The 9,898-nt window shown below is 42.5% G+C and overlaps 1 long non-coding RNA gene and 1 pseudogene across 1 annotated transcript; one reads left to right on the top strand and one right to left on the bottom strand.

The window, feature by feature from the left end:
- Nucleotides 1-6,241: 6,241 nt before the first annotated feature.
- Nucleotides 6,242-6,711, top strand: LOC128126311 (uncharacterized). Its single transcript, XR_008224118.1, has 4 exons — nt 6,242-6,314; nt 6,405-6,452; nt 6,555-6,626; nt 6,695-6,711. It is a non-coding gene; the product is annotated as an uncharacterized LOC128126311 (long non-coding RNA).
- A 762-nt stretch (nt 6,712-7,473) lies between these two features.
- LOC111890806 (protein TIFY 8-like) lies at nt 7,474-9,593 on the bottom strand (annotated as a pseudogene).
- Between the last annotated feature and the right edge of the window lie 305 nt (nt 9,594-9,898).

Genomic DNA, 9,898 nt, shown 5'->3' with positions numbered 1-9,898 from the left:
CAGAGACTTTATGCTACTAGGATGTCCTAAAGGTCCAAATCCGAAGTCCTTGCAGAACATTAACCATAAACACATAGAGATTTAGGTTCTTAGGGCTTAAAACCTCTTTCTAGGGACAAAAAGGGGATTCAATGAACTAAAGATCAAGGTAGGAACTTTTCTACCTGAATAGAAGCCCTTCACGGAGTAGATTCCAGATCTTCTTCGCTTCTTGCACTCTTCAACCTTCTCCTTCTTCCCCCAAGCTCCAAACCACCTTCACAATGCTAAAAATCACCCACAAGGACACAAAGGGGGCTAGGGTTTCGTTCTATAGATCTCTGGGAGTGCTAGGGGAAGTGGAGGTTGGGTTAGATCGTTTAAATAGGGTGCAAGCACCCGGGTTAGGGTTTTAGTCCAGACAGGGTCTACTCGCCGAGTCCCACGAGCCTACTCGCCGAGTAGACAGAGTAGATCCCGCGTCTAGTCCCGCTTCTACTCGGCGAGTTAGTCCTTCAACTCGCTGAGTCCAAGGTTAAAATGCAATATATAAGGAGAGTTAATAACCAAGAATACATACCAGGAACCAGGTGCTACAAATCTCCCCCACTTATTTTAGACTTCGTCCTCGAAGTCTGTTGCCTGCTCCAAAAATAGCTCGGGGTAATGCTCCATCATCTCTTCCACCGGCTCCCAAGTCCACTCCGATCCCTTCCAGTGCTGCCATTGCACCTTCACGAGTTCCACTCGCGTGTTCCTCAAATCCTTCGACTTCCTGTCGAGGATTGCGACTGGGCGCTCAATGTAATTCAGGCTGTCATCAACTTGTATATCCTCTAATGGCACTACTACTGAATCGTCCACTAGGCACTTTCGCAGCTGAGAAACATGGAAAGTGTTGTGGATCTGGCTGAGCTCGACTGGTAGATCCAGCCTATACGCCACCTTCCCACCTGGGCTACAACTCTGAACGGTCCGATGAATCTCGGGCCCAACTTGCCCCGCTTCCTGAATCGAATGACGCCTTTCCAAGGCGACACCTTCAGGAGAACCATATCCCCGAATTGGAACTCCAAGTCGGATCGACGCTTGTCGGCGTAACTTTTCTGTCGACTCTGAGCAGTCTGAAGCCTGCTCCAAACCTGTTGGATCCTCTCGGCCGTCTTGAGCACCACCTCGGTGCTCCCCATGACTCTCTGGCCAACTTCACCCCAGCATATCGGGGTCCTGCACCTCCGACCGTACAACTTCTCGAATGGGGGACGATCAATACTCGCATGGTAGCTGTTGTTGTATGAGAACTCAGCTAAGGGAAGATAAATATCCCAGCTTCCACCGAAGTTTAGCACGCACGCCCGCAACATATCTTCCAGAGTCTGGATGGTTCGCTCACTCCGACCATCTGTCTGCGGGTGGAAGGCGGTGCTAAAATGCAAACGAGTGCCCAACTCATCATGAAACCTCTTCCAAAACCTGGAAGTAAAACGCACATCCCTGTCTGAGATAACCGATAAATTGCACCTCGCGCAACCAAAACTCACACTTGGAGAACTTGGCATACAAGCTCTCCCTCCTCAGGGTCTCCAATACCTCTCTCAGATGCTCCTCATGCTCCTCCTGTGTCTTGGAATAAACCAAGATGTCGTCAATGAGAACTATCACAGACCGATCCAGCATCGGTCTGCACACGCGGTTCATGAGGTCCATAAACGCGGCAGGAGCATTGGTGAGCCCAAACGGCATCACCACGAACTCATAATGGCCATAGCGCGTCCGAAATGCGGTCTTCTGCATATCCTCCTCCCTGAACCTCATCTGATGATAACCCGAACGCAAATCAATCTTGGAGAACCAAGATGGTCCCTGAAGCTGGTCAAAGAGATCGTCAATCCTCGGGAGTGGGTAACGGTTCTTCACCGTTACCTTGTTCAGCTCCCAGTAATCTATACACATCCGATGCGACCCGTCCTTCTTTTTCACAAACAGAATCGGGGCTCCCCAGGGTGAACTGCTCGGTCTAATGAATCCCTTGTCTAGCAGCTCCTGCAGCTGCGTAGACAACTCTTGCATCTCAGGAGGAGCCAACCGATACGGTGCCTTGTCTATCGGAGCCGCACCTGGAACGAGGTCAATCCTGAACTCCACCTGTCGCTCCGGAGGTATCCCAGGAAGCTCCTCTGGGAAGACATCTGCGAAATCTCGCACCACCGGAACCTCGCTCACTGTCGCCTTACCCGCCTCCTGGGTATCCATCACGTACGCGACATATCCTACGCATCCCTGCTGAAGGTAGCGTCTAGCCCTCGCTGCTGAACATACAGCAGGTCCACACTGCGGCCTCTCGCCATGAATCACTAACTCTCCCCCACCTGGGGTCCTGACTCGCACTAGCTGCTATGCGCAATCTATCACCGCCCCATTAGGGCTCAACCAATCCATGCCTATAATCACCTTGTTCCCACGCAACGGAATGGGAACCAGATCCACCAAATAGCGCTCCTCGAATAACCTCAGAACACAATCTCTGAATACTGATGATGTCCGCACCGATCGATCGTCGGCAATCTCCACCTCCAAAGGGCAATCCAACATGCCTGAAGACTCGGGAAATTTCTTGCTAAGCGCAAGGGAAACAAATGATCGGGTAGCACCCGCGTCGAACAATACCTGAACTGGGATACCGTTCACATGGAACGATCCTAACACATATATACATACACCGAGCACATATCAATATCATAACATTATATAAATAAATGAGAGGGAAAGAATCATACCCGTCACCACATCGGGTGCTGCGGGTGCCTCCTCGGCGGTCAGCTGAAATGCCCGGCTCCTCACCACTGGAGCCTCTGCCTTGCCCTGTCGGCCATCTGTGATCCACAGGGTCGCTGGAGCTGGCGCCTTTACCGGTGCTGAAACTGTCAACTGGGGGCAATTGGCCTTCTTGTGGCCCCTCTGGTTGCAGTGGAAACACAGAAACTCAGACGTCTAAATAACTGTTGCCGGAGCAGTGCAATCCCTGCTATAGTGCCCAGACTTGCCGCACTTATAGCAGCCTGATGATCCCAACCTGCACGCCCCCTCGTGTGACTTGCCGCATTTCCTGCAGCGGCCCCGTCCCTGTTGTCCCTTTGGCCCCAAATCCGATCCCTTGGGCTTCTTCCCCGAAGCCCCTCCTGACTGTCCCTCCTCTGCCTTCTGTTTCCGGATGTGCTCCAAATCTATCTCCCTCTCCCTCGCCCTGGCAATCATGGAGTCCAAGGTGGGGCAAGCTGAAAAACTAACGTGCTCCCGGATATCAGCCCGGAGCATGTCATGATAACGGGTCCTCCTCATGTCCTCATCGCCCACATACTGGGGCACCAACAGTGCCCTCTCCCGGAACTTGGCGGTGATCTCCGCCACATCTCCGTGTCTCATGTCCAAAAACTCCTTGGCCAGCTGCTGAAGCTCGACAGCCGGAGCAAACTCTGCCCTGAACCTGGTCACAAAGTCTGACCAGGTCATAGCCTCGATAGCTGAGACCCCTAACGAGTCATCCACCGACTTCCACCAATCTCGAGCTCGGTCTCGTAAACACCCTGCTGCATACCTCACCTTCGACCCCTCGGGGCAGAAGCTAATCAACTGTGCAGACTCGATGTCCGCAATCCATCGCCTGGCAGCAATGGGGTCTTTCATCCCGTGGAAATCCGGCGCACCACTGCCCCTGAAGTCCTTAAAGGACAACGTGCGAGATCCCGACTGGCCAGATGCCATGTCACTCCTGAACGCCCTGAGGCGATCCTCCATCAACTCGATGATCCCTTCCTTGATCGACCCGAAGATAATGGGAGTCGACTCAAGGATACCCCTGGTGATCTCTGACGCGATGAACTTGCGTAGTTCCTCATCTACCGGCTCGGAACCTGATCCCGAACCTGACCCCTCTCCTGAACCGCCATCTATCGGCCTCGATCGAAGTACCACCATTCTGCAATACATAATAACAATCATTTGTGATACTGATACTTTCTGAGGGATCGCTGCTACTTACAAGTTCCCTGGTCTTATCTTGGCCTTCCTTGGTTCGGGTACGGATCCTCTGCTTTCAGTAGTATGGGCCCATACTACCTTCCACATCTATCCGTACCTTCTTCAAGGACTGCCTCGACTCCACCAGATCCCTTCCACTATGGTTGATCACTACTTTACTCATCCTAGGCTTGCCCTAGGGAAATCTCAGGCTCCACCCTACCAGGTCCTCAGCTGCTGAAGGCCCCTTAGTAGTGCCAATTAACCATTACCTGAATACTATCACATGTGGTGAGGCTCGGATAATCCTTCGAGTAACAGGCTCATCCCTACAACGGTTAGACTCAAACGAGAGCTGCGCAATAGGGCCAAATCCAGCACTCTAAGATTATTCAACCCTGATCACATGTGACGTGACGTATTCACCTAATGGCTAACTCCCACCACTCAGAGTCCCACAAAGCACAAAGCAATCAGCATTCGAACTAAGGGAACAATCTCAAGCAAATCCGCTCTCATAGAGAGAAGCTGATCTAGCATACAGAGCTAAACTCATACTATCATGCATAACCTAACAGGCTATCCTACTGTTGTCTACTCGATTCTAGCATGCAATTTCCATACACTGAAGCACATAAAGCAGGCACATAAGGCATCATTACTAGATCCTTAGTCCTATTCTAGCATGCTGTTCTACTGAAACTGATAAACACAACATAAGCTTGTATGGGTACTTTGGGGAATACTTACTTGAGCTCGGCCGGTCGCGCACATCACACATTTCGTTCTTTCTCAAAACTCTTTTCTCAATCTTTAGAAAACGTTTTTTTTGGGAAAATCTTTTAATCCCTCGATTTGAGTTCAGACACCCCCGAAGGTGTGTCCGAATCCCTCAAACCAAGGCTCTGATACCAACTTGTAACGACCCAATTTTCACGTCCCAAAATTCCGTTTTTAAAACATTACTTAGAAAACATTACTAATTAAAACATTGTTCAATTAAACCATTTCACATCGAAAACCCAAATTTGAAATCCACAACATGTAAACAACCAAAATATCAAAGTATCAATCCCATAATGAACTCATAACTGCGGAAACAAGAGTGTGTGTGATATGCCGCTACCGCGCACTACTAGAAAAACAGCCTTTTACGACGCTCATTGCGCGTCGTAAAAGGCTCAGACGACGCGCAAATGCGCGTCAAGGAAGGCCCTGTCATAAAGAGAGACGACACGCTTTTGCACGTCGTCTATAGACGATGCGCATTTACGACGCTCATTTACGACGCGCAATTACGACGCGCGTTCACGACACGCAATGCATATCAAGGAAGGCCCTATCATAAAGGAATACGACACGCATTCGCGTGTCGTAACATTACGACGCTCGTGTTAATGACACGCAATACGTATCAAGAAAGCCCCTGTCAAGAAAGGCCATGTCATACATGAAGATGACACGCATTTTTGCGTATCATAAATTTAAATGTTAAAAAAATAATTATGTATAGATTTATTAATTTTCAAATTAAATTTGTATTTAATGTCTCATGATAGAAAATAAATATCATATACAAAAAATACAATCCATTGCATAAATTTTAATGTCATACAAATAAAATACCATAAATAACAAAGATAACTTATTTCACTAATATGTCAAATACAAATAATTATTCCAATAGTGAGTAAATGTTATATAAAAAATGAACTCAAGAGAAGCAGAATATACAATTGCATTATCTAGCTTACTATCTGCCAACAACTCTCCGTGTGTTTGCTTTTCGCTTGAGTCTTGTTTCCTCCAAAACTTCTAGATACAGTGGCTTGCTTCTTCCTCATTACTGTAAGTAGAACCGAATTACATTAGATGCTAATGTAATTAATTATGTTGCAAAGGATAAGGGTGGGGCTACTAGAAAGACTTATTTATATTCAGCTAGAGCATAAGTATCTTTATGAATCTTAACTAACATGAGAACAAAAGGCTTATGGATGTTAATACAGAATAGTTTAGGGGCACAACCGTAAATAAACAATTAAACACTACATGTGGGTTTGATGTTAGAACAAGGTTGCAAATGCAGCTGTAAACATGCATGAATTATAAACATCATGTAATAAAACTAATTGTATTTTACTCTAAATTCAATAAAACATTACAATTATTCATTTTTCAAAGTCTCAAATCTTTAATCTTGTAATTCATTCCACTTCCATTTGTAGTATGATGAATCTGAACACAGAAGTGAAATGGCAAAGAATTCTTTAGAGAGATATACTCATTATTATGAACGTTGGGCTACTAACCAATCGGTATACAAGGGCATAATTGTAATTTTCTATATATTTGTAAATTTATGTTTCTGATACATAATACTTTGTTTCTTTTTTTCACAATAACAGTCGAGGCAAAAAGCACTTGCGGATTTACTGCATATGCAAACAGTTTATGTAAGTTAGAATCCAAATATTTTTTTTGGTAATATTATATTAAAAGCTAAAAAGTCTTTTTTAGTATTTTATTAGGTTTATTAACATCTGGTAAAATTTCAGCTTGCAAAACTTAGTGAGAGGCAATGCCAACCCAAGACACAGTTGAAATTTATTCTAGAAGCTTGGTTGCAGGTATATGCTTACTTATATTTAAACTTTAATATATTTTTTGTATTCTAAATGATGGTTTTCTATTGAAGATAGTTGAATGTAGGCGTTAAAATGGACATATGCGTATGGGTATTAGGTTGGGATAAATTCGTAAAATTTAACTGTGTGTATATGATAGAAATGTAGCTTTAGAACAAGTAGAACAATTACAATATTATCCTCCAGGGAACAAATAGACTTACCACTTCAGATGCATTAGGAGTGAGTTCAATAAAAGATCCAACAGCCCTGTAATTTCACTTTCTGTCCACCATAAATCCCTAAAAAGCTTTAAAAAAAATCAGCATCTGATACGTTTAAAATGAAATACTATAATACTCCAATCAAAAGGCTGTTTTGCTCCCTTGAAATTAATCTAACTCAAATGCTGAAATTAAAAAATATATATATGGTAAAGAAGTCAAAAACTGTGTACTATTGAGCCTATGACAGTGAAAGCAGTATTCATGCTTTTATAGAACTTAAAAGAACAAGAATCTGGAACAGATATGATGCATATAGAGACAAGAGATGGCATCATTAAAAGAAGATAGTGTGTGGCTAGAAATGTGCTTCCTTTAAAACCTAAATAAATGGACCACAAACCCAAGATATATACATCAGCTTGACCTGCATGAGCAAGTGGTTTTGTGACTACACTAAACTAGCAAACACTAAAAAAAATTCCATGATGCGATTACAGAACCACAAGGTGCCTCCCTGTGAAATTACTTTTCAAATGTCATTGGAGATGAAAGGATATGTTGAAACTTTTTAGGTTAAACCTTAGACTTTCAAATTCGAAATTAACCTGAATGATCTACCAAAGTTAACCTAAAAGTAGGAATTTCATAAACTTAACCTTTTCAGTGCGACAATTTGGTTGACATTTGTGATTTATAAAACGACCCAAGTTTCCTTTAGCACGAACATCTATAACCTGAAAATAAAAACAATAAAAAAAAACCATGTGAATAGACCTTTATGATAGGAATCACAGCCGCCACTAGTTATATTTTCAGTTTTTTGTGGTTTTTAAGCTATCCAATTTTATTTATTATATTAAGATAACTATATTAGTTGTTGGGTGATTTAACGGATGTATGAGTTGCAACCGAATCCGGATAGTCCCTTTTATATCCGGAGTGGAAATAGTTTTTCCCTTTACCAAATTATAGGATATAGTAATCAACTAATCATGGATAATCAATGAATCGCGTGATGTACCTTCATAACAGAGAAAACTTTAACCATTTGCTCTTTGAGCATGGCTGACATTTCAATGTCGAGCCTTCCTGCATCCACCTGGTTAACCCTAGATATTGCGATTCGAATTGTAGACTGCAAACAAATTTACCAACAGAAAATGAGAGAAACACGTATACGAAATGCACAACAGAAAGAGAAACATGTATACAGTACTTTGAATAGATTAACCATTCTATGAAACAAAGAAATGAGAATAGAAATTCAAATGATATACCTGGAAAGTTAGTGTGATTAAAATTCCGTAGGTGGAGCATCACCAGTCGATGATGAAGGTGGGGGAATCGTGGGAGCCAGAGGTGGAATCCGTTAATTTTCTCAAATATGTTTCAATTCTTTTTTAGTTTTTTTTATAGTTACAGATTTTACATTTGAGGATTTTTTTTGCTAATAAACATTTTATCATTTATGAGTGTAGAAACAAGATAATTTGGAATTTGAAATACAAGTGAAATCAAGAAAGTGAGATTGATAGTTTGATACTAGATACTTGATACTTGATAGATTGATTAAAGATGGCCAAAAAAGATGTGTTTTTAATTACTAAATAAGCATAATATAAGAATAATTAGCTAAACTACACCATAATCCATATATATAATTATGAGGTACCTTTAAAAGTTTCTAAATTAATTAATCACTGCTTCTCTTCATTCTTTTGTTCTCCATCTTTCATCACTTGACCTCCTGCAGATTTTAAGTTCATGATTATTTATTTACTTGTTAATATGATTAAAAGAAATAACTAATAGATTGAACGAATGGAATTAAAAAATGAATGGAATGACACAATGGAATTAGAAATGAAAGGAATGGAATTACCGGATGGACATCATCAAACACATGAGCTTGACCACCATAAAATATAGTCATCTAGCGAGTTGGGGTGGAGCCTGAATCAGTATTACCAATCACTGACTTCTGTTTACTGCCGCTTGGCTCAGCCACTCCACCACCACCACTGCCGCCACCATTTCCAGAGGAGGTCAAAATCCTAGAGCCTTTGATTCCAGTTCTGGAACCTTCATCAGCAGCTGATTGAGAAATCAAAGAGGGACCCACATTCACATTCACATTCATATTGCTATTGGTATCTTTGAATCTGTTTTGAACAGGTTGATACTTGTACTGTACAACTTGAGAAGCAAGAGGTGGAGGGTACTGAAGTACAGGCCCAAGGTTTACAGGAATGGCTCGTTCCAATTTTGATGAATTTGCATGATCAGGTTTACCAGGTTGTTGTTGTTGTAGCATTAGAGATGATGATCATGATGTTGGCTGCATTTGATGCATACCCATGAATGATTCATCCTCATGAGTCCATCTATGGCGTTCTCCTCCTACATTTCAGCATCTAACCAAAAAAATGTTCGGATTCATCATTCATGAAGCCAAAGTGGAGTTAAGATGTGGTATTTCTCATTGAGGCATTTCATCAAACATGTTGAGTGTATGTTTGTATAGTAGGAGAAGAAATTGAGAAAAACGTACCTTCATTAAGTGTGAGGTTTCAGGAAAGTATGGCCGCAATTTTGGGATGGCTTCTCTTGAAGGCGCCATGAAAATAGAATCTGAGTTGCTGTGTTTGGTCCCGGAATACCTAATCTGGGAGGTTGAAAAATCGGTTTTTTGACCATAGAATGGAACCCCTTCGAGGTGTAGCCCAACTTGCCTTTCTGCCATGGTTAAAACAGGAAGATCATCAATCAAACATGCCAAGATGATTCTTTTACATACGATTCAAACACATTGATCAATTATAATGAGTAACAGGGGTAAATAGTTGAATTTCGCTTCAAAATTTGTAGAAAAACGTACAGTTTATGGTGATGGTATCAATGAAACTAACCCACTGAAAGATACCTATCCCATAAAAAAAATCAAGTCTTTATATTCTACTATGAAACTGAGAACTCAGGAACTAGTATCTGATGCATCAAAATTTGTACCAAATGTGATCATTTTCTTGTAAGATTGAAGCCAAAGAG

This window comes from Lactuca sativa, chromosome 5 (genome assembly GCF_002870075.4).
Source record: "Lactuca sativa cultivar Salinas chromosome 5, Lsat_Salinas_v11, whole genome shotgun sequence".
NCBI lineage: Eukaryota > Viridiplantae > Streptophyta > Magnoliopsida > Asterales > Asteraceae > Lactuca > Lactuca sativa.
This window is presented reverse-complemented; position numbering and strand designations above follow the sequence as displayed.